This window comes from Phaenicophaeus curvirostris, chromosome 1 (assembly GCF_032191515.1).
Source record: "Phaenicophaeus curvirostris isolate KB17595 chromosome 1, BPBGC_Pcur_1.0, whole genome shotgun sequence".
Taxonomy (NCBI): Eukaryota; Metazoa; Chordata; class Aves; order Cuculiformes; family Cuculidae; genus Phaenicophaeus; species Phaenicophaeus curvirostris.
In genome coordinates, this window is record NC_091392.1 from 57,699,613 (window position 1) to 57,726,240 (window position 26,628).

The following is a 26,628-nucleotide window of genomic DNA, read 5'->3' on the forward strand; positions in this document are numbered from 1 at the left end:
GCTAATAGAGCCCACTTCGCGCTCACCCCCTCCAGACACCACCAGCACACCCCCGCAGGCGAGCAGCAAGCAGACCTGCAGCTGCAGCTCCCCAGCAGGGACATTCACCGGGATGCTCACCTAGGCGTCCCGTTTCCCTCCCTCCCTCACCACCACCCTCATAAAGGTGGCAGCTTGCCCTCGTTTCCTCAGAAGAGCTGGGGGAAGTATGAATTATTACCGGCTCACTTAGGAGTCCCAGCTTCTGCTATTTTTAATTTCCCCAGTTTTGTCTAAACCGTTAAGCCAGGAACCCAGGCTTGATAGCACTATTGCTCTACCTTTCTGGTTTTTGTTTGTGGGTTTTTTTTTAAATTTCAACTTGGATGAACTGAAGCAGAGACTCCCAAGGGCCACGGAGGGTGTGCGTGTAGATGTGCGTGTCTGTGCCCGTGGGAGGGAGAGAACGAGCGAGGGAGAGACAAAAAACTCCATCAGCTCCGGACAATGCCACCTCTTGTTTAAAGCTTCCAAACCATTACGCTTTCCCTCCATTATCACGGTACCAAGTAATCTGTCTTTCCCCCACCCCAGCCCCCTCCTCCCTCCCCTTGGAAGATATGGAAGAGAAAGATAAAGCGGCTGCCTCTGGGCTCTGACTGCGCGCAGCCCGCACGCTTCTGCTGCCAGAGCGACTCCGCAGCCGCCGCTCGCAACCAGCCGCTTTCTGCGGGATGGCAGGCAACTTCTGCTAACTGGAACACAGGTAGGAAAGCTTTCTTACTGACGTTTCTTCTGGTTTTGTTTCATTTCCTCTTTCTCTCTCTCTTTTTTTTTTTTTCCTTTTTTAAGTTCTATTTTATTTTATTTCTCCTCCCCCCTCTCCGCCGCACCTATGATTTCATCCGCTGCTCTCGCAGGAAAGCTCCAGCCGAGAAAATAACGTCCAAGAAGAGAGCTGCTTACGTTTTACTTCCTGGCAGAAGGAACAGAAAAAAACCTAGGGAAACTTTTGCTGAAAGAGTCCATAGCAGTGCGGGTCACCGAGGGAAAGGCAGCGAGAGGAGGGAAGGCAATGAGATCGCCTGTCTCTGTCGAGTTACAGCTGTTATATTGATGCCAGAATCGAGTGTGGTGTAGCGGGGAAGGGGAGACACAGTGGCTGGATTGGGAGAAACCCTCGCGTTTTCCAAGCACCTGTCCACGGGTTTTCTATGTAGATGCTGCATTCCGCCACAGGGATATCTCCTAGACTACCCTTCCTAAATCGTCCTCTGACACATTTCTTGGCGACTCCTGCAAAATGTCACCGGGAGCGGAGTTTGCCCGCGGGAGGGAAGGCAGAGATGGGAACGGGAGAATCTCTGTCCTGCAGGGACGCGGGGTACCAGGTGAGGAGGGCTCAGCTGCGTCAGCGCGGTCGCTCGCCCTCCTCAGCATCCCTCCTGAGGAGCGTGCGCCTTCCCGGGGTCAGCGCCGGTCTCTGCCGTCTCCCATCTCAGGGCGGGAGGCAGGGAAGGTGTGGGGTTTCCTCGGCTCATTTCCGAACTCGCTTCCCTGGCTTGGTGCCGCTGCGGTCAGGGAGCCGGCTGAGCGGCGGGCGGGGATGCTCCGGGGCCGGGTCTGGCTCTCCCCGCTCTCCCGGCCCGACTGAGCCCCCGGCGGGGCTGACCTGGTGCCGAGCGTACCTCTCCGGGATCCTTTCCCTCCGTGCTTCCACCACGGAGCGGTTGTGGCCAGAAGGGGTAAGCCGATGCTTTGAGAGGGAGCTCAGACCAAGCTGTGCGAGGAGAGCTGCCTCCCAGGATCAGCTTCAAGCCACCCAGGTCCTGATGCCCCCTCCCCGCGGCTGTCCAAGTGCCAGGGTGATGCCCCGTTGAGAGACCAGGCTGGAAGGGGCAAGACCGGCTTCTCCCCTCGGCTGGTGTTCCCGCAAGGGCCCGCGGGGCCCCGCACCGGCTGGTGCGATGTTCCCGGAGAGCGGCTTTGGCTCCACAGTGCAGCCCGCTGCCAGCTCCGAGAAGGGGCTGACAGGGTTTGTAACTCATTCCCGCCGGCCTAGGGGTGTCCTTACCCCTTCTCTAGGGAAAAGACAAGGGACTTTTCCTCCCTGCCCTGTAAGATCGTTTTTTCCTGCTGTTTTCATGTGCTAAAGTTCCTTTAGGGTAAGGAGATTTAGTTTTTTTAAATGCAAGAGGACACTGGGGAGAGGGTGATTCTTGTTACAAATCTAACCAGAATAACAAATGTCTCTCCCCATTTTTATGTGTCAACCAGTGCATGTGCAAATATTGTCTTGTCCCTATCCATTAAGGAAGATCTTCCCTTTGCAGAAGGAAAAAAGGCAAGAGGGGAAAAAAAAAAGGAGAGAGGCCAACCTCTGCTTGACAGGTTACTCTTGCAGTTTTCTGGGGGAAAAACCCCAAAAAACTAACAACAAAAAAGTACTGATAATGAGGAAGGTTAATAAGGGAGATCAGAAGTATGTACGCTGTCTGCTTTTATGGTATTGCATCGCCTGCAATCACAGCCCCTGTCTAAATACATACTAGCCTTGATTGCATGGTTTATGACACCAGCTGCTCTCAGTGACTCATCTATAAACTGCGTTAAGCTACACAAAGTATTCTTCCCTCTCTCCCTTAGGTTCTTTTTGACCATAACTTTGGTCAAACTTCCCCTCTGCAGGGGCCTTGGACTGCAAAGGCAGCTCTGTTTAATTTTGCATCAGGAGAGCGACAAGTACAGACAGCTTGCTGATTTAGCGAGCACGTGCCCCACCAAGTTGCCCTCTCTGCCTCTTCCCACAGCTCTCTGTGAATTCTGCATTGCAGTCTGCTCAAGGAAGGGGCTCTGTGCATGGGGGAGAAGGATCTAGGATGTCCCCAAGTTGGTTTAGATGCAGGCCAAAATTATAAAAAGGAGAGATGGTGCTCTTCTCCTGTCTAAACCCAAGATTTTAAGTAATGTCCTCTACTCAAAGGGTTGTAACTCTACACCTGGGTTGAGTTTGGGGAGATCTGGACCATGTGTAACTGGGAGTGTCCTGAGGAGGTAGAAGGGGCAGCAGCCATGCTGTGCTGTAGCATCACTCTGGAGGGAGATCAGGACACAGAAAGGGGGAAACCAAGGCCATCAGCAAAATACAGTGTCTGCAAAAAGAAGCATTTTTTTTTTGCCTGTGTGTTCAATCCCATGCCTCACTATCATTTTGATTGTCATTTTAGGGATGACTCCTTGTGTGTGTTTCATGGCTTTCCTTTGTTTTAAGTGCTTGGATCTTTCAGCCCGTTGGGTGTCTGGTTCAATAGTCTTCTGAGGACATCTGCTATGAAATCCCCTACTGTTGTTGATACAGTCCCCAGTCCCAGGCAGTTACTCTATCCCATTTCACTCCTGTAACCCACTCACTCGTTCAACCCAGACTTTCTCTTCTCCACTAATATCATGACCTACATGCAAAAGACTTATTTTCTGGTCCTGTTTCCATAGCAATGCAGCATGAGGAACACAGACAAACTAGTAATAATGAATCAGATTGCCTTTCTGTGAAATCAAGACCTCTTTGAAAGTTGAGTTTAATTTAAGGGAAAGTAGGAATCCATGGAGAGTTGGATTTCCAGCTCTAAGCCCAGAACTCTGTGCTCTCTAGTGCCAGAGGCAGGTTAGGGAGAGTGTCCTGGGGCACAGGAATGCGAGGTTTGGTAGCAAGTTACAGGGATGGGAGAGAAACAAGTGGTACAAGATAAGGTACAAGTCTCTTTCCAGCCAATTCTTCCCTTTTTTAAATCACAAGCTGTCAAAAAAAGGGCAGATGGGGTTCAGCTGATCCTTGTTCAGTCACCCAAAGGCTAACACTCCAGGTCCTGTGAGGCGGGTTAAACTACGGAGGAATAGGTAGGAAGAAATTAGAGCTGGGAAGCCCAGTCTGTATCTCACTATTTATTCACAAATTTTGGATACCTCTGGTTTTGAGCTTCTCAGCTTGCAACAACTTGCAGCTAATTCTCAGAGATTTGGAGGTGTGGAAGAGGATTACTTATTTGTGAAAATGCTACCCTGACCTTCTATGGGCTCTTTAGGTGGGTGGATGGGTGGACAACTGTAATCAGGCTAAGAAAAGCTGAAGGGGCTTAGATCCAGCTCGTATGAATGACAGGAATAAGGTTTTCACAAATGCTTGTTGCCTTAAATCTTAAAAGGCTTAAACTGCATGGTAGCATTTCAGGCTGTGTTAAAACTGAGCCCGAATTCTGTTTTTTTAAGAACCAGTCTTCACAAAGGATGAAGCACTAAGAACTGCTGCAATTAAATTAAACAATTAAACACACTACCCACATAACAGCCTAGCCATCTTTTCCAGTTGCTGTATTTTGGCCAAGATAGCTTTCAGTTTTCCAGGGTCTTCACAGGTTTTCCTGTGTCAAAGCTGCCCGAAAGATGTAGTTGTCTACTCGCTTGTCTTCATCCTACCAGCTGAATGCCAACCAACTCTGCCTAGCGGATTGCAGTGCCTAGTCCTCTGTACCAAGTTGAGTAGGGATCTCTTGACGATTTATCCCTCTATCTTCCTGCATCTCCCTGATAAAAATGAGCAGAATTAAAACATGAGTCCACTCCTGGAGTTGTATCAAAAGGCTGCATCCCTTTCTCATGAGCCCTGAGCTTGTTTCAATGTAAAAATGTTTTTGGCTATGGAGCAACCTGTTATTTTTGACTGTCTGTCACATCATTAAAGCTGTATCATTTCCTATATCTAACAACAACTGTTCCCTGTAGACAGAGATACAAATCAGTAGGTGTTCCAAAGAGGCATTTCTCATATAATACGGTGGGACAGGTTTAAGTGAGTGTCGTCTCGTTTCCGTCAAACACTTCCTAAAGAATACTTGCCAATGATACACAATAAGATAAGCCATGGGATTTTGGTAGTCCATGTGCTTCGTGCATTCATTTTTAAGAATAGGATAAGGATAACATGAAACAGACCACCGGTTAGGGCCAGCTGCTTTGTTGAGAGCCTTCTGCATGTTTTCTTTTTGACTAGATGTCTTTCCAGTATCTCTTTTGACTTCATGGGCTAGATTCTGATCTTAATTACATTCTTTCAAATCAAGGATGACTCCACTGACTTTAATTACTTCTGGTTTATTCTAGTGCAATAGAGCTCAAAATTTGACTTTGAAAAAAAAACATAGTAAGTGTTGTAATTAGAATACACCAATGTTTTGACAACTGTTCATAGAACAGCTCTGTTTCATCAGCCTTTGCCAAAAGGGAAATACAATGTGATAATGGGCATTGGGAACAGTATGGGGCTCCTCTGACAGGGATGACAATAAAGATATTTACAAGAGACCACAACACAAATAGGTGAGAAATTCTGTAAACTAGCATCTCCAAGGGTTTTCCTCAAGCTCTTAGAAAAGCTCTGAGTAAACTGTGAACAGGTGTGGGATTATTAGTTTTTTCTTCATTTTTTTCTTTCTTTTTTTGAAAAAGGGCTGGAACAAGACAAAAAATATCTTCATAAATCTTTCTTCTGAATCATTGTGAAAATGAGTGTTGGAAACTAAGGTGATAAAATAAACCTAGCCATTTAAAACTATTCTCTTGCTTAGTAATTTCTCCGGGTCAGGATTCTCAGGTAGTCTGAATATATAAAGCTCTCTTAATTTCAGTGGAGATAGGACGATCTGTTAACTCTTATGATCAGACCCTCAGTTCTTATAACACATTCCACCATGTGAGAAATAAAGATTAACAGAATCTGTCCATGGGAAAAAGTATCTGGTACAGCCCGTAGCAATTTCCTGACAATTTTTTTCTCAGCTTTGCAATGAATGACTGATGTCTATTTTATACTCATCTATCTCATATTTAGGCAATTTCAAAGCAGAGAGGTCATATATTGAAAATTATTCACAAATCTGTTCATGAATAACAACAACTATTTCATTCCTTTATGGTTTCTGAGGTCATTTAGTGCAAGCCAGTGACCAATGATTTATTCATGAAAATATTCATACATCTCAAAAGTTTCATGAATGTTAGCATGAATAATTAGCAGTAATTGTGTTACTTGTTATCGTTACTCATTATTTTCCTATTCAAAAAGACATCAGTCATCCTATTAAGGAACATTAGAAAATAATGATTGCAACATTGTATTGGGCAGGTATTCTGTCTTGTTCACTATAGTGTCTCTATCAATGTCCCTTACCACATGCTTCAGAGGCAAGTGCAGGAAATGATGCCCTAGATAAATGCGCTGCCCTCAAGTAAAATGTTTTTTGTACCCACCAGCTTGTGTTTGTTTTCTGCTCGGACACCTTTTCTAAATGAAAACAGATACCCACCTTTCTCACCATATGTAAATCTCTAGCAATTCTAGGCAAACTGCAGATAAGCAGCTAATCGAGTTTTGCCTCCCAGTTCACTACCTTAGTGACATCATGTAACAGTGACTTCAGTAGGTTAATTGCGTATTTTCTTGGGAAAACCACACTTTAAGCAACCTTTCATCTGCTTAAATTAGTTGCCTTTCAATGTTATTGCTACCTCTGTCACAAGATGTGAAAAGGCCAGCAGGATCACCTTGATCATTGTATAGGTGCCATTCAACCATGAACCCTCTTGTTCTGTTCTTCTCTTAAACAGCTCCAGTGTTCCGCTTCTCTTTCTTTGCATGTCTTAAAAAAACCCCAGCTAATTCTTCTAGCTCGTTTTTTGGTGGTTGATTGACCAATGCTGTTTTTCAGGTAAGGATAATTGGCTTATATAGTGGAAATGTTTTCATTTTAACAACTTTTACTTCTTCTATGCCCTAATAGAAAATTTGTTCTCTTTGTTGGGTTTGGTTTTTTTTTTTTGACCACTGCTGTAACTGAGCAGAACTTCAACTGGGTAGTCCACAGTTAGCCAATATTCTTTGTTGAGTTCACAGATGGCTTAGAATTCAGGAAGTTTCTAAGTATTTCACTCCACCCGTGACTGTCCTGCATCAGTCAACACTTGTTTCCATTTGCGATCTGGATGCTGGGTTCACCTAACTTAATTAGCATACTTGGAAATATTTCAGTCCTTATTCCCTTTTCCTAACAGCAATATTTTCAGTAAAGAGGTACATGGTACAGAATCTTGGACAACACAACTGTTAATATTTTGCAGTGAAAAATGATCATTCATTTATAGTTCTGGTTCCTCCCTCTTAAACATTTACCACCTTATAATAATAAGCTACTTATTCTACAATTACTTATATTCTTCAAAGAAGATTTGTCAAAGAACTTAAGATATATAAATAACTATATATATACTTTCCCAGGTTGTTTTTCTTGGTCTATTACATTGATGCTTCAAAGAATATATGGAAGAGGCAACATTTCATTGAAAGAAACCGTGGTTATGCTTTTTTTTCTTTTCTTTATGCAATTCTAGTTTTTGTTAGTTTCAATCAATTTACCTAGAAGCAAAATAAGACTTTTAATTATATAACACCTAAGATCAATCCAGTGCCTGTCCTAAAGACAGGTATGCTAGTTTCTACCCTCCAGTCCTTCTATAGAGTATCTGACTTCAGCAACAGCTTGCATATTTTTGCTATCAGCACAGCCACTTAATTTTCAAATGCTTTCCAAATCCTTGCATATATAACTATGAGGTCCTTGTGACACGCTGCTATTTAGTTTATCAGTTCATTCCAGTGTTCCCTCTTCCAACATCTCACATTCTGACAGCTCGTATCCTTTCTTGTCTTGAAAAAATACGTCTAGTATGGACATTGGCACAGTATCATTTGTGGGGAGGATTTACTCAAATGAATCATTCAGAACCTCTGCAAAGTCCTTTTGTCCATTAATTATTCCTATTACCCCATGGAAGTGCAGCAGATCCCATTGATTCCCTCCTAAACTGTGGAAATATAAGAACTTGCACATATGTCCTGCAGTTACCCCCTCTGCCCATCCCTCTCCCAGTCTCTTGTCAGTTAACGCATCCTTGACCCTCTTCATTTACAGCTGACATTTTGTTTGTGTGTTATTATAATTTTCCTCCCCTAGCCAGAGGCTTCACCAAAGCTGAAGTGTCATTTCCTGAAAGCTGGTTGCTTGGCTCAAACAACCTCTCAGACCTTAACATTTCACAATATCACTTTTTTTAGCTATCTTGCTTTTCAGTTTGCTTTCTGCATGACTTCACTGAATCAGAAACTGTTAATATACCTGTTTTTTTGAATCTATGGATTTTACATTCTTTTTCTTCCATTGTTTACTTTTCCTATTTTCCACTATTCTCTTTCTATCTTATCTTCAATACTTTTTAATTTGTTCACTACTTATCATCAGTTTAAAACTCACACTTTTAATGTAGTAACAAGTTCATTATTATTCAGTGGCCTCACTGTATCGTTTCTTCAGCTACTTAAGACTGAGTTAAGAATATACACTGTTATATTCTAGAAACCACTTAGAAATTGGTTTTTTTAATCTGTTTTTACCATTTACATACCAACGTACAGGTAGGTGAAGTCATCTATGATTGCCATTTTATTGGACTTAGTCACTTCTTTGATCTCTCTATATAACCCATCAAATATCCCAGATACTCCCTGGACTAAGCATGTTAATGCTTTATGAAAGCATTAGGATTTAATTAAAGTAGAATATTCTTTATGCTTAGCACACTGGACTGAGACCAAGGAGATCACGGATAAGCTCCTGATCATGCCACTAGCCTCCTGTCTGACATTTGACAAGTTCCTACTGCCTGGCACAAAGCCTGCTGAGGTCAGAGACAAACTCTTATTTCCTTTGGGTAGGCTTTGGCTTAGCTTCCTGAGAAGGGGAGAGTAGCTCTTACTGCTTTCATGCCAATGTTGTGAGGATTCACTTACCATAGTTTATCAGGGATTGAGATCCAGCTGTGGTACTGCCGTATGAAACAGGAACAGACAGAATCCATCTGCAGGAGCTTTCTTTGCACTGAGATATTACAAAATTGAGCCTCTATGAGGTGATTATCAGGAAAGTTTCTGTTCAGAGTAGAAGATGAGATAAACGTTCTGCATCCTCCAAACAAAAAGTTACTGAAGCTCCTAAATGCTGGGAATCTGGTGAGGAACAAAAGAAAAAAAATGGCTAATGATGTCAGTTTCACGTGGAAGAAAATAGATGTTATAATCTCAGTTTATATGAAAAAATTAACGAAGAGAGGTATAAACTGAAGGTAATTTTTAAAAACTGGATTTAAGTCTGGGCTTTTATTCAAGTCTTTGCATTTTCAGCTTAACCAGTGTTTAGTAGGGATAAGATCACCAAATTAGGGTTTACAATGCCATGACCTTGCTCAGATCATATGCTGCATCAGACCTGTTGACAAAAGTAAGAAGAACCTTCTGCTCCCCTCTGCCACAATACTAATTTCTCATGTAAAACAGTTAGTGAACTCTGAGAGCTGGGCACGTGTGGAGCACGTGTGTCCTCCACCATTACCTAGGGTCCTCAAGGACTTACATTATTGTTACTGTGGTAGATTAACTGTAGTGCTTCACACTTCAGTTGATACTAAGGCCATATGATGTATTAAAAAATGTTGCCTCTGAGACTCATTTTCCTATGTGTCCAGCAGCATCATGCCATTGTGGGAAATTCAGTTTACTCCATTTTATATATAATATTGCATGACTGAAAATTAATATATATGTGGAAAATGAAGGCAGGTGAGGGCTGGTAGTGGGAACCTTAAGGAGGGTCCTAGTATGAAACAAACATATAGACAACTTTCTCCTCACTGAACTTTAGAACTGTTGCTTAACACGGATGTTCAGGGAAGAGTGGCTTTTAAGAAAAGGGGACTAGCCGGGGAGATGTCTTCTGTCTTTCTGTCTGAAAAAGATATTGCTTTTCCATGTTGAAGTTTAACTGCAAACTGATCTCCTGATCTATTACTGGCATCTTTTACCCATGCTAATTTCACTTTTCAAGCAGTGTATTCTCTGCTGATGAAAGGTGGTGTCACATTAGTGACATGAGAGGCCATCACAAAACAAAGTGCTATATTTAACCTGGCAATGTCATGACTTCTCAGGTCTGACCTTGAGCCCCAGCAGCGAGCATATAAACATCTTGGTTGTAAAGTTTCTCCTTTTAAGCCAAACATAGAAGTCTCTTAAGTATAAGGAAAAGCAGGGAAGAAGCAAGGCAATACAAGTTACCCTTCTACTTTTGACATTTGTGATAGCCAGCACACTTAGCTGTCACTAGAAGGAAAGAGTACATGAAGGACTCACTATTAAATTCTCATTAAAAACATCTGTTTGATGTCTGCAAGTCATTTTTGCAATCTTGCCCGCTGGGAGTAAACATAGGGATCTTTACTGAAAGGTTTTGACATCAGAAACAGTTCCCTGTGAGGAATATCTTACTGTTACAATAATTTTGTGATGTGATTCAGTAAAGGGAAAATAACCCAGAAGTATAAAATTTGAAGGCAGGAAGGAAGAAAAAGAAGAAAAGAGTTCGGTGTGTTTTGTCTGAAGAAAGCTCTTTTCCTTTCTTTAGCAGAGTGAGACTGTGTATCTCCTACTTTGTAGCACAGGAGAATGCAAAATACCTGGTTTTAAAAAAACCCAGATAACTCAAGTATTGCAGTTCTACTGAATGATAAATTTGATAATTAATATTCCACACTATTGTATTTAATGCCTTTTAAAAATCAAAGTGGTATATGGAAGTTGCACATAACTAAAAATACGGGGAGCAGTTTTCTTGTTACTTCTTTGGGAAGACAGACTGCTGATGTGTCCTCGGACAATCTCTGTAAACTCCTGTACCTCAACTTCAAACACTGAAATTGTTTAAAATAGCATTTGCATTCTTACGTGTTTTGTCTGCCCTTCCTTTTTTGATTTTATTTTTTAGCAGCATTTCTGTAACAGTCTGCACAGAGGAATCATACCTAAATTTGGGCATGCAAGAAAGAAATTAATTATATGGTATCTTTCAGACACCTGATTGCTATTTACTCCATATGAAAATTAGCTTATAACACAGATCTGATCTTTCTCTTCTTTAGAGAGTAAGAGCCTTACCATTCAGCCCTGGATGTTGCTGATACAGGCAGCTGTATATTGGATACCTCTCAGCAGCTTCTACCTGGAGCAGGTCTGTGATAGATCTGTTTAAACTCTGAGAGATCTTCTGCCCATGCTAGTGCTGCAAGGGTACAGAGGAACTGGAAAAGGTACACAGGAATGTGACAAAGGTGGTGAAAATTTCCCATCTTCCAGATGAGAAGAGTTCGGTAGGCTAGGATTCATCATCCCAGAAATTATATGACTTATAAGGAATACTTGAAGGTCTAAGCAATCTTGAAGAGAGTAAGAGAATGAACAGGTGGCTATTACATTTTTTTACAATGTCAGACTCAGAGCTCTCAGGTGGATATCAACTGGCATAAGTTTAAAAAATCACTGTGTGATTGACCTGTGGCACTTAGAGCCCTATGATGTTTCGCTGATTCCAAAGGTATAAATGAGCAAAAAAATTATCCAACTAGACAAAATACTGCAAGAAAACTCTACCAAATGCTTTGTGGTGCAAATAAAGTTGCAGGGAGCTCCCTACACCACTAATTGCTTAGACTTAAGAATTGTATTCTGGGTTGGTATCACTGAATGTCTATTACCTTTGCTTGCTCTTTGCTACTGGCCACTTTTGAGAGAGGACAAGGGGGCATGCTGGCTAAAGCAGAGTTGCTCTTGTACTCAAAGCCTCACTTGGAGGCATTAAGGTAGCCATCTCCTGTGGACAATGCTCAATCTCTTTTACTTTTGTTGCTCACTGAAAATTTTTTATCCTTCTCGGCTAGGTGACGACTATAAAATACTTTGGAAAGCTGTTTAATTAACACCTGAGTTGCAAGAAAGACCTCCTAAAAATAAATTAAAAGACACTTTCTTTTACTTGTTCATTGTAAGAGTTGGAAAATTTTAACATACATGTGGTTCCCAGGCAGATGTTGATGGTAGCTAGAGAGTGTGCTTTCCTGTCCCAGTGTTTGTAACTCTGACATAGCTGCCTGAGATAACCTCCTTGCAACACACTTGCTTTTCAGCTTAATACCTTTGTGTTCTCTTTCTAGGTGTTCCTTTTACAAGGGAAGTGAGTTGAGAAAGAGAAAATGTGGTCACAGTTTTGCCTTTAGTCTTTCTTGTCATTCAGCCTTCTGCTTCCAATGAGTAAACTGGAACAAATAGTCTACATATGCCAAAAATAAGGAAGGATGTGACAGGCATTGAAAAAGACCTTTGCGTTCCTGTAAATGTGACATGAGAAAACCTCCCCCAGCAGTTGCATGTATATAATTTCTTACCTCATTAGAGCAGGCCTACCCCTCCTAAATGACAAAAAAGAGATGATTAATTATTGCTTTTCACTTGAAAGCTCCAAAATCATAGCCATTTCAAAGCTCTATATCCGTTCATGTGCTGTATCAGGATTTAGACAACAGCCTTTTAACTTGCGAGTCCTACCAAAAAGAAAAAAAAAAAAAGCCCAGAACTTTAAAGAACAGAAAACTAAAGCTGAACTTATGATGAAGGGCATACTTCCTGAAGATGATCTCTACTTTGCTGATATGATTTACATCTGTAAGTGCTGTGACAGGGGTTCACTGGAAATCTCTCTAGGCCACAGTTTTCCTGTTATGATCATGGTCCCATGGGAATCACAACTCATTCTTCCACCAATGCAGGATTTCTCTGTACTGCAAATACATGCCGATTCAAAGGCATGAACTTAAAGGTGAGTTGAAAAACTTTGAAATGAGCAGAAAGCAAGCTTTCTGTTTATTAAGAAACCCACACAACAGTAGTGTTAAAATTACATTTCCAAGCTCATAATAGCTGAGGCCCCCACATTTTCTACTGAATAACTGTAGAAATGATTTCTAGGCACTTTGCTTGCTTAAAAATCAAGCTGTTAGTGTATATTCTTTACTATAGCTTTAGAAATCCGAGTTTAAGTACAATATTTTTAACTCTAAGCCAAAATCTTTAACAAGCAAAGCAAAATAAACCTCAAGGAAATTGTGGGCTTGGTTCCATTCTATCTGGAACCTAATTTCTTTCTTTGCTACCCACAAGGATGTAAAAAACCGCAGCTCTGCTTGGGCTACACTTCAAAGCTATTTTATATACATACCGACGACTGCAAAATACCAGAGGCAAAGGAAAGCCAGGGCACACAAATTACCAATGCATTTTTTTCTGGAGGCAGCATCTGTGGGTTTTAGAAAGCAGTGATCAACTTTGCAGGTAGGTTATGACAGACCGCAGCGAGCTGGAGTTTTTCTCCAAATATTTCAGTGATATTCTGAAGTTATTCTGAAAAGAGGACAAGGAGAAGAAGCTAAGTTTTGGGACACATATCCTTGCTTTGCCACTATTGGTTATGGAAGACATTGTTTCCAACTATTTAACAGTTTAGCACTGCCGTTCAGCTGTAAGTTATCAGTTTCCATGATCTATCACCTGATCTGACATTTATACTCTTCCCAGCCTATTTCAGCCTAACATTTCCTAAATGTATTTGGTAATACATATGTAAACTAAATAAACACTGTAAACCAATACAGGATATATGCTATATATGTTGGTGTAATAGAAATTCCCTCCCACTATGGCTGGTTTGCTCAAGCAATGTTGAGACAAGTTCACATGCATGAATATTTATTGGTGGAGTCCATAGCTGATGGCTTATACTGTCTCTAACTGAAAAACTGGGGAAGCCAGGGAAAAATAAAACAAACAGGAGAGGCAGAAGGGAAAAACAAAGCTCTCCTCATGGCATTTAGCTGGGAAGAGAAGCCACCATGGTTCCCAGGCCTTTCCTGGGCATCCTGTGCTGTGCAATACCTGGTTCCCCCCATAGCACTCATTCCACAGTAACAATACATTTTCCTCTGTGACGTGCTCAAAGTTTCAGTTAGTTGTGCTTGTTTACTATTAGTGTTGATTGGAGCATGCATTGGTCAAGACAGGGGTGCTGCATGGCCAGCTGCTCCTGTGCATGTGAACTTTATTATGTCCCTTGCATAAACCAAAAGTTGCAACAAGCATGTAGAGAAAATGGAGAGAGAAGACTGACTCTCTCACAGGCGGCAATCACTGCCCATGAGAACCCACCACAGAAAAACTATTGAGGTGTGCAGGTGCAAGACTATATGGCTAGCAGTGTGAGAACAGCAGCATGGGAACAGAGAGGGGAAAACACTGCCCCGGCGGCTCAGCTCTGAAAATGTTGACCCAGCAACCTGGATGGGAGGGTATAGAGCTGTGAGGAAAAGGCAGGCTGCAATGCTGTAGAGAGAAGGCCCTTAGCCACAGAAAAGAACAACAGCAATATTTGCCTAGTATGGGAAGGTGACTAGGTGATGGGGGAATATAGTGGCACCCTTGGAGTCAAATGTGCTGCAATTCAGGTAGAGGCATTGGATCTAGCTGTTTTGGACAAAGGTGCAGTTTCTGAAGACTCACAGCTGGTGGCTAGTTTCTCTCTCAAACGGGTTCTTCTTTCTGGTGATTTGGTTGAGAACCAACCCCTTTCCCCTCTTTTTCGCACTATTATTTAAGTAACAGTTGAACCTTCAGGTTTCCTCACTGCAGGTCAGCAGACAAGACCAGCTAAGGACATCCTGATTCTGTGCTAATGATAATAGCATAACAAATACCTACATCACAACAGCAAAGGAGAAATGCATCCTCTGCATTTCATTTTCTGATACACTATAGATGATATGTTGAATTCAACTCAACTCAGAGGAGCAGAGTTTCCTGATCGCACATTTTAGCAGGTGAAAAACTTTTCTTTTAGCTTTTATTCTAGATAGGGTAGATAGAACAAAGAAGAAAGTCTTCAGCCTTTTACTTCAAGGCATGAGGATGCTGTGGCTGAATTTGTTTCCTAAGTGTCTGGCAGTATTGTTAATGAAACACAGCAATAAAAAAAAGAAAAAGAAGTACTGAGGAGTGCTCTTCTATTTGTATTTGTCTGGATGTAGGGGGGGTATTATTTGTTTGGTTGTTTTAGGGGTTTTTTTGAGTTTCTGTTGTGTCTTACCTATTTATTTGTTTGTTTGTTTGCTTATTTCACAAAAAGAGCTCTGTACCAACGTTTCATTAGTTGTAGCTTATTTCTTCATAAATGAAAGAAGAAAACTAAAATCATAACAACCGTGAAGGAAGAAATACTTATTTTTTTTGCATCTCAGTACATAGACAGAGAAGATATAACAACTAAATAAAGAGGAATCATTTATTTATTTTCAAGGTCTATTAAGACCTCTTTGATAGGGATCAAAGCAATTTATTTATTTTTGTTACACTGACAAGCACCTTGTCTCTTTGACTTACTGTGCTCTGCTATGAAGCCAGTTCCTGCACTGCAGCATTAGGAAGTAATTATTACCCTTTACTCTGAAATGATTAGTTATTGCACAGGCCATGTAGAAGAATTCTGCAGTCATCATGCTAACTCTCTCCACCATCCTGATTTAACCCACTCGATTCTGCTGCAACAATCAGCCAAGGGTGTGTGTTGGGAGGCAGTCAGGCTGTGTACCTCCCATTCTGTTTTCACTGCACCCTAGACAATAGAAGAGCACACGATGTCAACTCATGTGTACAGGTGCAGGGATTTTAAAAGATTGCTATCTCTTGGTCAGCTCGAGCTTTCCTGCCACGGTCTGAGAGGATTAATATGCATCCTGAGTGTCAGACTTCTTGCTGCTCTGCAGTGAAGCCCTCTGGGTGTATAAAGTGCAGCCTCAGAAGGAGCCTAATCCAGTGCTTGTCAGTTGGCAGCACCATTTCCTCTGATACCCAGGCCTGGAAAGCTAGGACTTGATGGGTGTTTAAGAGAGATGCATGAAAGGAGGGGAAGAGATGTTAAATTGAGGCAGCACCTCGTAGAGAAAGCAGATGCATTTATTTGCACTTGTAGTAGGGAAGGTGTCTTTCCAGTTACTTCTCAGTGCTGCTGCTGAAAGAATCTTAACCTGGCTGTTGGTCCTTTTTGGGAGGAGAACTGCTTAGCTAGAAAGTGAAAACATCACTGCCTTTGCTTTAAAGTGATGGGAATGTCCCCGTGGGGAGAAGAGAGAAGAGCTGCACGTTGTCTGCTCTCCCACTGTTCTTGAACTTTGACGTGAATTGCACAGCGAGGAAAATGAGAGCTGGTCTTTGCTTAGCTAAGCATTCTCCAAGCAAATCTACAAAATAATGGCATAGCTTTTTGTATTCCTACAGGAAATTATGTACTACTATCCCAGCTTTAGGTTCAGTCCTGCTTGCTGAAAGATGCAGAACTAAACCCTTTGCAGCTAGTTCAGTTCACACATAGCTGGGATTTGATACAATACCCACATTTATTTATTTATTTTAATTTTGCTTCTTGCTGCAAATGGTGCCTACAGTTTCTCAAGGGGAAAATAAAATTTAAAAAAATAACAAAACCTTCCTTATTCTCCATAACAGAGCAAATCACATCATGCAGTTATTCTTACTCTTATTTATACAGAGATGATTATGCTATCTAACATACAGTGTGAAATGAAGGGCTTAACTGGAGAATTAATATGAAAATCAAATAACTTTTTTTCTGGTGTTTCTTCAAAGAATAGACTTTTGTCAATATTGCTCCATATTTAGCTTTTAAAAAATAATCTATTAATTCTATAATTTAACATCTAACTGAAGGGAGTATTATTTTTCTGAAAACAACTAAAAGACATTATTTTACAGAAAACAGCACTTTGGTGACCAGAGCTGATGCAAGACAGTGACCAAGGGATTAAGAAAGAGAGGAACGTCTCTGTCTTCGGTCTACACCCAGTAGACTGAAAACAGAGGACTCTCCCATTCAGTCTTTTTCTTTCTTACTGTTCTCTCCACCATATTCTTCTTTGTTCCACCATGCACTTTATTCTTCTAAAAGAGACAGCCTAGATAGTCATCAAGCGACGTCATCTGCTGCTTATGTCTTTGAGTCAACAAGTTACATGATAACCTAAAAAGCCCTAGTCATGCATAGAATTACTCTTTCACTTGGTATCACAAGTCCACAGTGGGACAGCTTTGCTGTTCTGAACAGTTTGTAACCTGTTTCTCTTGAGGGAGTTGTCTAGATGTTAGGAGCAGGACATAAAAAGCTATCAAGCTGTAGGTGAAGAATAGATGTGAGACAAAACCACACATTCACTGGTATACTAGCCAGCTACCTTCCCTGCTCAGCCTTGCATATTTTGGTCATTATAAGCCTGTACCATTCTCCAGAGTAATGGTGAAGAAAATTGTTTGCAAGCAAGTCATCTAATCAGGCTGGTGTGCCGGAGTGTAATACCAACACAAGTTGTTGTTATTATGGGGACACATTATGCGAGAAAATAGCTGTAAATTGTTGACTGCCATTAACCTGAAAGATATGAGAAAATTCTTTGGTTTTACAACAGCCTTAAAGACAGCTGTGTGAAGATGGGCTTTTCTGAGAACATACATTTGCTCAGTCATGAGTGGCAGGACACTGGCCTCATCAGACAGCTGATACCCTCTTTTGCTTTCTAATCATTGAAAATAAAATGACCTCTGCCAAACAATCTGTTAATTATTATTAATTTGTCCACTGGATATTGTCCCCCTGTATTTTGAATTGTCCATCTGCAAGTGTGCTGGCTGAGCTTAGCAGTCTGATTAATAGTTTCAATGATCACGTCAAGGCCAAGAGAGTCTTGTTTCATGTAAGCTTTTCATGTTCAGTGTTGAGAATTCTGTATTTTTTGCATGTGACTATTCGTTTAATTCACATGACATATTTTCATACTTCTAACTTAATTATCTGATATTTACAAGCAGAAGCTGAAGATGCTCTAGATGGTTGGACAGGCAGATAAGCTGGCCAACAGCTATTCCCTTTTGCTCTAAGGAGGTGTCAAGAGCAGCATAGCTGAGGGGACAGAAAGATTTTGGAGAAAAGACAAAAGCAGAGGAGTGAGCTGTACAGCAGGGGCTATATTTATTGTCCTTTTTCCTACATCAGACACTTACTGTGAATCTCTGGTGGCTGACTCCATACCTCAACTTGTTCTCGATGATGGCTTGCAACAAGATCATTCAGTTCAATACGTCTGAACTTATTGCTGATATGTGGCTAGAGAGGGCATGATTTTTCATTGTCTTCTTGTCTTTCTAAAGGCAAAAGTAAGTGCCTTTAAGGAGGCATTATTATGGCCAAGTGCCAGTCTGTGCTGGGACTTGTACTTCCACAACAGTGGAAGTACTAGAAACAACCTCTGGGGATGTTTTTTTATTGCCTACAAAAGAACTGCCACTACATAGGATAGAAACTGTGCTGCATCTCCTCCACCCTGGTAGCAGCACAGCGTTCAGTCCACTTCAGAAGTACAAAGCAGGCTGCCTGCAAGTGTCCCAAGGGAAAGCGTGTGAAGAATTTTCTTGACCTGAATGCTTTGGACCCTTAGAGCAAACAAAGGGATATCAGTCTTACATCTTTTCTGCTGATTTAGCACTGCCTTTTTTCATATCACCCATTGTTTCTTCTGCTCACTGCAGGAGAGATGATATTGCTCTTGTATTCACTTTGAGCATCTGAAGAAACTCCTCAGAAATATTTGTCATATAAACTGCTATGTATTGTGAGTGATGGTCCCCACATCTGGAACAAAATACTAATGGAATGAAATAGTATCCAGTCTGATAAAAGACTGAAAAACCTTTCATGATCTGTCTTACCTACATGTCTTAGCATTTCTTCTCCCACACATACAATCTCTTTACACATGCTGAAAATATGGGGCAGCACGTTTGAAAATGTTTGCAAGTGATACTTTACTCAATGACTTTCATGCTGTTAGGTGGCAGACTACAGGCAGTTACTGAACTAAGCAGTGCAATATATTATTAAGAAGCATTGGCCAGCCACAAAGAAATAGCCATCACGTCCAGGTATACTAATTGTTACGTCTCCTGTGATTAAAATGTCTAGTGGTATCAGATCTTATGTGCCTGGTTTTACATTGATTGTCAAGTCAGAGTTCAAAGAGGTATCCTTACACTTAAAAAAATATTGCTAATTGATGAACAAAGTGCATGATTTTCCTTGATGCATGAAACACAAATTATTACTACATGTCAGCATGTATAATTACTGTAATGTTGGGTAGGGGAATCAGTGATTTCTGCCTACATGGATACTCTTATATTTCAAAAATGTCTCAGATGCATAAAATGACAACTGAATAGAGCGTGGGATACACACAGGGTACCAGGGGTCTGTAAACAGAGAGAGAGAAGTGTCACAGCTAGAACAATACAGAATTTCAATAATTTCTCACTTCTAAAGTGTCTGTTCTTCATTTTGGGCATTTTGTTAGCAAAAGAGAGCTTATAAAGCATCTGTTTCTCTGCATCAGAGTGAACAAAGGCAGGAGGAAGAATAAATGGCTTCTACCTAGTCTCATGTTGATGTCAAGGGGATTAGAACCCAAATGTCTCAACTCTGAATTCCGCACCATTGTCTTATTATTGGACAATCATTTTACATAGAACTTCTTTTTTTTTGTTTTGTTTGGGGGGGGGGAAAGAAGTATTTGTTCACATCAGCCAGGACTGAAGGAAAAAACATAAAAATATTATGTATAATTACAGAGTGAGACAGGTTAAAATGACAGCCATCAGAATCATTTAATCCGTGGTATTATTCTCTGTTCTTATTCACTCTCATGTCAGTGCCGCCTCCATCTCCCCCTTGAATCCTTAACTCCTCCTTCCTCTGACAGAGTGCACAATAGCCAGAACAGTATAAATCAAAGTCCAGAATCAGGGAAATTAGAATAGATTGGAAGTGCCAGGTCCTCAAGAAGGAAAAGAAAGAAACAAGACCGCGGGAGATCAGAAGAGTGATTGCAGCTTCATTACAAAGGCCATTGTACCATCGGAACAGGTTATTGCCTGTCACAAGCTGTTTTTATTTTCCAGCTCCTGACTGATGCAGATCTTGATCTGAAATAAAAGCCATTTATCCACTTGCTTTATAAATCTCCTCACTGTACTCACATTTAATGTTTACAGGTCTCCATATTTTTCAAGTAAAATGTAATTTTATATTTGTGGTATACTTGTGGGACCTGGTGAGATGCATCCCAGAGACCTGAGAGAATTGGCAGATGTGGTTGCCAAGCCACTCTCCATGATATTTGAAAAATCATGGCAATCAAGAGAAGTCCCTGGTGACTGCAAGAAGGGTAATGTTGTGCCCATTTTTAAAAATGGCAGAAAAGACGACCCTGCAAACTACTGACCTGTCAGCTTCACCTCTGTGCCTGGGAAGATCATGGAACAGACCCTACTAGAAGCTATGCTAAAGCGCACTGAGGGCAGGGAGATGACTAATGGCATCCATCTCGGCTTCCCCAGGGGCAAATCCTGTATGACCAACTTAGTGGCTTTATGTGATGGGGTGACTGCAGCAGTGGACATGGGTAAGCCGACAGATGTGGTCTATCTGGACTTCTGTAAAGCCTTTGACATGGTCCCCCACAATATCCTCCTCCATAAAGTGGAGAAATGTAGATTTAGTGGGTGGATGGTACAGTGGATAAGAAACTGGTTGCATGCTCGTATTCAGAGAGTAGTGGTCAATGGCTCAAAGTCCAGATGCAGATCCGTGACAAGTGGTGTCCCTCAGGGGTCCGTACTGGAACTGGTGCTGTTTAATATCTTCATCAATGATATTGACAGCGAGATTGAGTGCACCCTTAGCAAGTTTGCAGGTGACACCAAGCTGAGTGGTGTAGTTGCCACACCAGAAGGACAGGATGTAATCCAGAGGGACCTGGACAGGCTGGAGAAGTGGGCCTGTGAGAACCTCATGAGGTTCAACAAGGCCAAGTGCAAGGTCCTACATCTGGGTTGGGGCAATCCCCATTTTCAGTACACAATGGGGGATAATGTGATTGAGAGCTGCCGTGCAGAGAAGGATTTGGGGGTGCTGGTTGATGAGAAGCTCGACATGAGACACAATGTGCACTCGCAGCCCAGAAGGCCAACTGTATCCTGGGCTGCATCAAAAGAAGTGTGGCCAGCAGGTCGAGGGAAGTGATTCTGCCCCTCTACTCCTCTCTTGTGAGACTTCATCTGGAGTACTGTATCCAGTTCTGGAATCCTTAACGTAAGAAAGATATGGAACTGCTGGAATATGTCCAGAGGAGGGCTACAAGGATGATCTGAGGGCTGGAGCAACTTCCATACAAGGACAGGCTTAGAAAGCTGGGCTTATTCAGTCTGGAGAAGAGAAGGCTCTGAGGAGAACTTATAGCGACCTTCCAGTACCTGAAAGGAGCCTACAAGAAAGCTGGAGAGGGACTATTCATAAAAGCTTGTGGTGATGGGACAAGGGGGAATGGATATAAACTGGAGAAGGGCAAATTTAGGCTTGATGTAAGGAGGAATTTCTTCACTATGAGAGTGTTGAGGCACTGGAAAAGGCTACCCAGGGAAGCTGTGGCTGCCCTGTCCTTGGAGGTATTTAAGGCCGGGTTGGATGGGGCCTCAGGCAGCCTGATGTAGTGGGATGTCTGGGCCCATGGCAGGGCAGTTGGAACAAGATGATCTTTAAGGCCCCTTCCAACCCTTCTAACTGTTCTATGATTCCATCTTTACTGTAAAGCAGCGAGAGAGAGTTTGAGGGCTACATAGGACCTCCCAATGGTTCATGCTGAGGTGGAACTGAGAAAGAAAGAACTCAACCATGTGAAAAGGCAGAATAAACTATGGTGGGACTGCCTTTTGCTCTGTTAAAAAATAATAAGTAAAAAAAAATTCTCCTTAGGATAAATATATTTTTATTCTAAAACCAATGTGTTAAACAACAACTGATCTTTATAGCAGCAACAGCTATAACTGTTAGACCCACTACTTACACAGCCGGCACAATATTCCTGTGTGTGTTATTTAGAAGTTCTATTTGATGGCAACTGTAGTAAAATTTGCAGTACAGCTCATGAATTAGCAGGGAGGCCCAATTTCCCTGTGCTCTGTGAACAGCAAAGTGCTTTTAGGCTATACTTTTTGAGCACCTGCAGTCTTTAAAGCAGCCTAGGTGCCCTCAGCCTGAAGTATAACTGGTGTTTTTCTCTCATTTACAGTTCTGAAAACGCCACTCAAGCAGTTCCTTGAATGTAGGTAGGAAATTTGTGTGAGTAACAGTGGTTTGTTTAAGCAAAAAACTACCACGCTGGACTCTTTAGCTGCAAATGTAGAGCTCTCTTTGCATGAAAAACAGCTGTTTCCAAACAGTGAGGGAATTATCCAGCCTGTGTTCTAACTCCATGGAGGAAGGCTTCTAATGACATGGCACAGGAATTATTATTTTTTAGAAATTTAAGAATGCAAGTGTATATGTACGAGCATGAGAAAATCTGCTAGCATTTTGTATCTGCTCACTGTTAATGAACAGTTTGTTTATGACAGTTATGCATCGGTGTCACTGCACTTCACTAATGCTGAAGTTTTGTCCTCTGGTCCCATTAGCCATAGTCTTAATGTTTTCAGTGCATCACTGGGCCTGGAACTAAAAATGTACACTCCATGTTTTACAATAGGCTATTTGAGGCCAAAATAACCTTATTTTGGTACTTTAATGAAGTGTTGCTATAGGTTAACATGAAACCTCATGGCAACAACAGGAATCAAAAACATTCATTAGTTGTGTCTCATGTACCTGTTTATTGCCTGAGATATGTTTTCACTCTCTACATGGAACTGAAGCGTAAGATTTTATTTTCTTTTCAGATGTAGTAATTTCCTATATATCAGCACTAGAAAATTCATAGGAGATGAAGATAGGGATATAAACAGCTAAAACTGACAATGAGTGTAATTTATTTGTATTAAAAACCGGTGAGTACCAAACCCTACAGAAACTCAAGGAAGTTATTTCTTTAATATACAAATATACTTTCTTTTTTTTTAAAAAAAAAGAAAATATTAATTCCTTCATTAGAAATTCAAACATATGGATTTTCTCTGTTTAATTTCTTTCATTTTTAAGTACAGTTTTTAAAACTTTGCTGCTCTTTTTTTGCTTATTAATGTTTTGCAAGATGATAGTGCCAGCTCAGCAGTGTGCAAGGTATATGTGGAGAAATCAAATACAACTCTAGATCAAATAAGTGCAGGCAAAGAAAAGAATAAGGACGTATATGCCCCTAGCAAATAATGGTCATTTTATAAAAATATATGTGCTACTACTGTGATGTAGTCCATTAAATTATAAGGTTGCAATCAAAAAGTTGGACATTTTCTTGAGAAAAACAGAGTACAGATTTTATTTGTCTGAACACATTCACATTTGGAATGTCTTGCAATTTCCTCTACAGTAGGTAATTTATTTTTTTTTAGTGAATAGTCTACTATGAGAATGTCTCACAACAGACTTCATCTACAAATGCACTTTCTGAACCTGAATGCACTTTTGCATGTCAGACTTTGAACAGAAATACATTTGGGGGCCTTCTGTGGGACTGTCCCTTCTTTTGGGCAAAGTGCGTACCTACAAGTTTGAAAATACCCCTGGTTCCATCTTTTCCCATTGAAAGTCCTGTGGAGTCACCTTTCTATCAATATGACCATGAAACATAAGTGCTTGTGTAGAACGAAGTATTGTCACAGTTGCTCGCAATTGCCTAGCTGTGTCAGGGCTTTGTCTACTAGGCAATTGCATTCCAGGTTAATTTTCTTCAAATTGTCATCTGGTTCAGTTTCTTTACTGAAAGTTCATCCAACATTCTGCAATGGGATTCCTGTGGGAGAAGTTTTTTGGGCAGAGAGACTAGTGAATACAGGAGAAAACAGAGCATCCTGACAAAACCATCACTTGCATCAAAGCCAGTAGGAGCACATGGGTGGGTAAGTGTCTAGCAGGTTGTGGGACATGCCTGCCTTGGTGTGGGCACGAAGGTGCGAGGAGCCTTCAAGATGCAGAGAGATCTGACAGTGCTGATAAATGGGATTTTCACCAACAGTCAGAGAGAAACGTGACAAAATGAAAGGACCTGTAAGCTTGCAACAATACCAGTAGGAACAGATGCCATTCAAAAGATGGAGAGGACAGACCATATTGCTGGAGAGAGTAATACTGAGACAACACTTTTTGGGCTAAGCAAAAGCTAAAGCCATCTCTGTGGGATGGGGAGAATAAAATCCTGTTAATGACATAGCTAGTTTATGGTTTCTACTTTGTGACTGGCTCTAGAATAGCAAGTGCAAGCAAGATAGAAGGGAGAAAGCCTGGAATAATAAACTCTGCTTCTCCAGGAAATAATTCAGTCTAGAAATTTATTTTCTGTTTGCAGCTGAAAGAAAATCATTATTGGATCCAGAGGAGCTCACCCATACATTCATAAATAAAAAATTATACCTTCAGAAAACTTATCTAGCTTCCACTGCGTTTTAAACACAATCCCAAACTAAGTAATTATGCCTCTCCATTCTGAGATAAAATGAGTAACAGACACATATATTGGGGTTTTTTTTTGCAAAATTGTATAAAAACAAATAAAAACATCAGAATTCTTCCCAATATCTGGCCACAAAGAATTTAAATTAAAGATGAAGGAATGGATTAAGAAGACACAGTTTGATATAATTGCTGTATCCCTCCAACAAAACACAGGAAAGTCAGTTAAATGGGAAATGAATGATGTTAGCACATTATATTTTTTAATTTTTTTTGAGAAACATAGATTAAGGATAGAACCATCCAAATGCTTTGGGCCAAATTCTGATTTGCCTCTTAAACTCTGTTTAGCTGTGAGTCATTCCTTCTTCAGCTGTTTTCCTCCCTACCACATTTTTCTTTAAACTAGCCTACATTTTTGTTTTGGATTCATAAGGAAGTTGTGTATGTTAACTGCTTTACTAGACTTTACCATATTTTTCTATTAAATTTATTTTTCCTATTACATTTCTGTTTAATGTTTCTTTTACATTCTTCTTTTTCATGTTTGAGGAGCTTTTTCTTTTTTTGAACACTCACACACAGGCTGCTTTCCACCTTTTTCCTGCCTCTGCTTTCTCTTCTCTACTTTGCTACCTCATGTCTTATACTATATAGGTGTATGTTTATTTGTAGTGATTTTGCAGAGTGAATGGAATGGCACAATTCTGTCCTCCAACCCATTGTAAGCTGTGAGTGTCACAGAGGGAATTCTAAAAACAAGTGAAGTGGCTAGGTTGTTGTTCACAAATATGGGACTTGTTTTTTACTTTACTTTTTGTTGTATACTTTTGAAAGTACAACATAATTTTTTCATTTTCTGACTCTAATGGCCGTTTCTGTCAGAGCATTTTCCTTTGTATTTATTTTAGAAATATCCAGGCATAATAACAGGGTAAATGCAATCTGTCTCCATCACATGGTTAGCTACTAATAATAACAATTGTTTCAGTGGCTTCAGATGCTGATGAACAACCTTTTCCTGCCTGCTTCCACCACACTTACACCTACAGAAAACAACTTACCAGCAGTGGCCACAATTGCAATAATATAATGAATGTTAAATTAGACAAACTGGCAATTGCAGGCCAGAGGCACTTCAAAGATCTTTTACATTAAGCACTTCATAACAAGTCTTGAAGAGCCCCAGTGCTTGGAACAGAAATGGGAGCATACATGTGTCTGCTCCATTCATGCCATATTACCTCAGCACAGCTTTTGAGTCCAGGGTATTTCCAGGCTCTGGACTGCCCAGATGTGTTTTATTCACCTGATGCTGCTTCTGTGAGTGTCTCTATGTTAGCCTGCTTAGACCCAATCGCTCAGAATGTGCTGCAGCAGAGCTGGTAGAGGGGGATTTCTCTGTGGTCATGGTCCTCTGGAGTGAACAGAAGGACCTTTCAGCTGTAGAGATGGGAAGGAAATTGTTCTCAAATCCCAGGCTGCTCTGGAAGTAAAAGGGAACACAGCTCTATTCTTTATGTTTTTATCTGTTTTAATCTTCATGTGCTCTTCAGCAAAAGATAGATTTCGTGTGTATCTATAAAAAGATTTAAAACAAAACACAGCAAAAAAAAAGCACGCTAAGAAGCCCTAGCTCCTTAGCCTTTCTTTCTCCTTTTCGTTTTTCACTTTTATTCTGCATATGTGTATGAATTTTCTTTGAGTTTTACTGAAGAAGCTCCTGGAAAGCTTAGGAAAAGTAAAAATATTAATATTAAAGCTCTGCTTGCTGTTCACCTAGTGGTGCTCTGCAGAAGAATTTTTCTTGTTAATGAAAAAGTTTTAATAAGAATCTTTTTGTTATTCATGGATGCTTGCAGCTGGCATCCTTTTCTCCAAGAAGAGTGGGAACAAGTCTTCCAGTTTACCCTGAAACTAGTTAGGGAAATGCTCCAGTAGTTTGATTGGAGCAGGAAAATAGTTTACAAATTAACTGGAGTACACGGGCAATATAAATACCCACAAAGATTTACAGAGAGCACTCTGCTCAGGAGAATAACTTTGTGGTATGCTGGGAAATTACCTGACAGCTGGTGAATGGTGCTTCTGTGTGACGCATTATCCTGCTGTTTAT

General features: G+C 40.9%; 1 protein-coding gene across 2 annotated transcripts in view; it reads left to right on the forward strand.

Annotated features, from left to right (window-relative positions):
• The first annotated feature begins 514 nt into the window (after positions 1–514).
• Positions 515–26,628, forward strand: part of CHRM2 (cholinergic receptor muscarinic 2) — a 96,047-nt gene continuing 69,933 nt past the window's right edge. Inside the window, exon 1 of one of the 2 annotated variants that reach the window (XM_069859083.1) lies at positions 515–745. The gene's annotated coding sequence lies outside the window, so the exon portion shown is untranslated. The remainder of the gene's footprint in view (positions 746–26,628) is intronic. The other variant, XM_069859089.1, reaches the window with a different exon arrangement.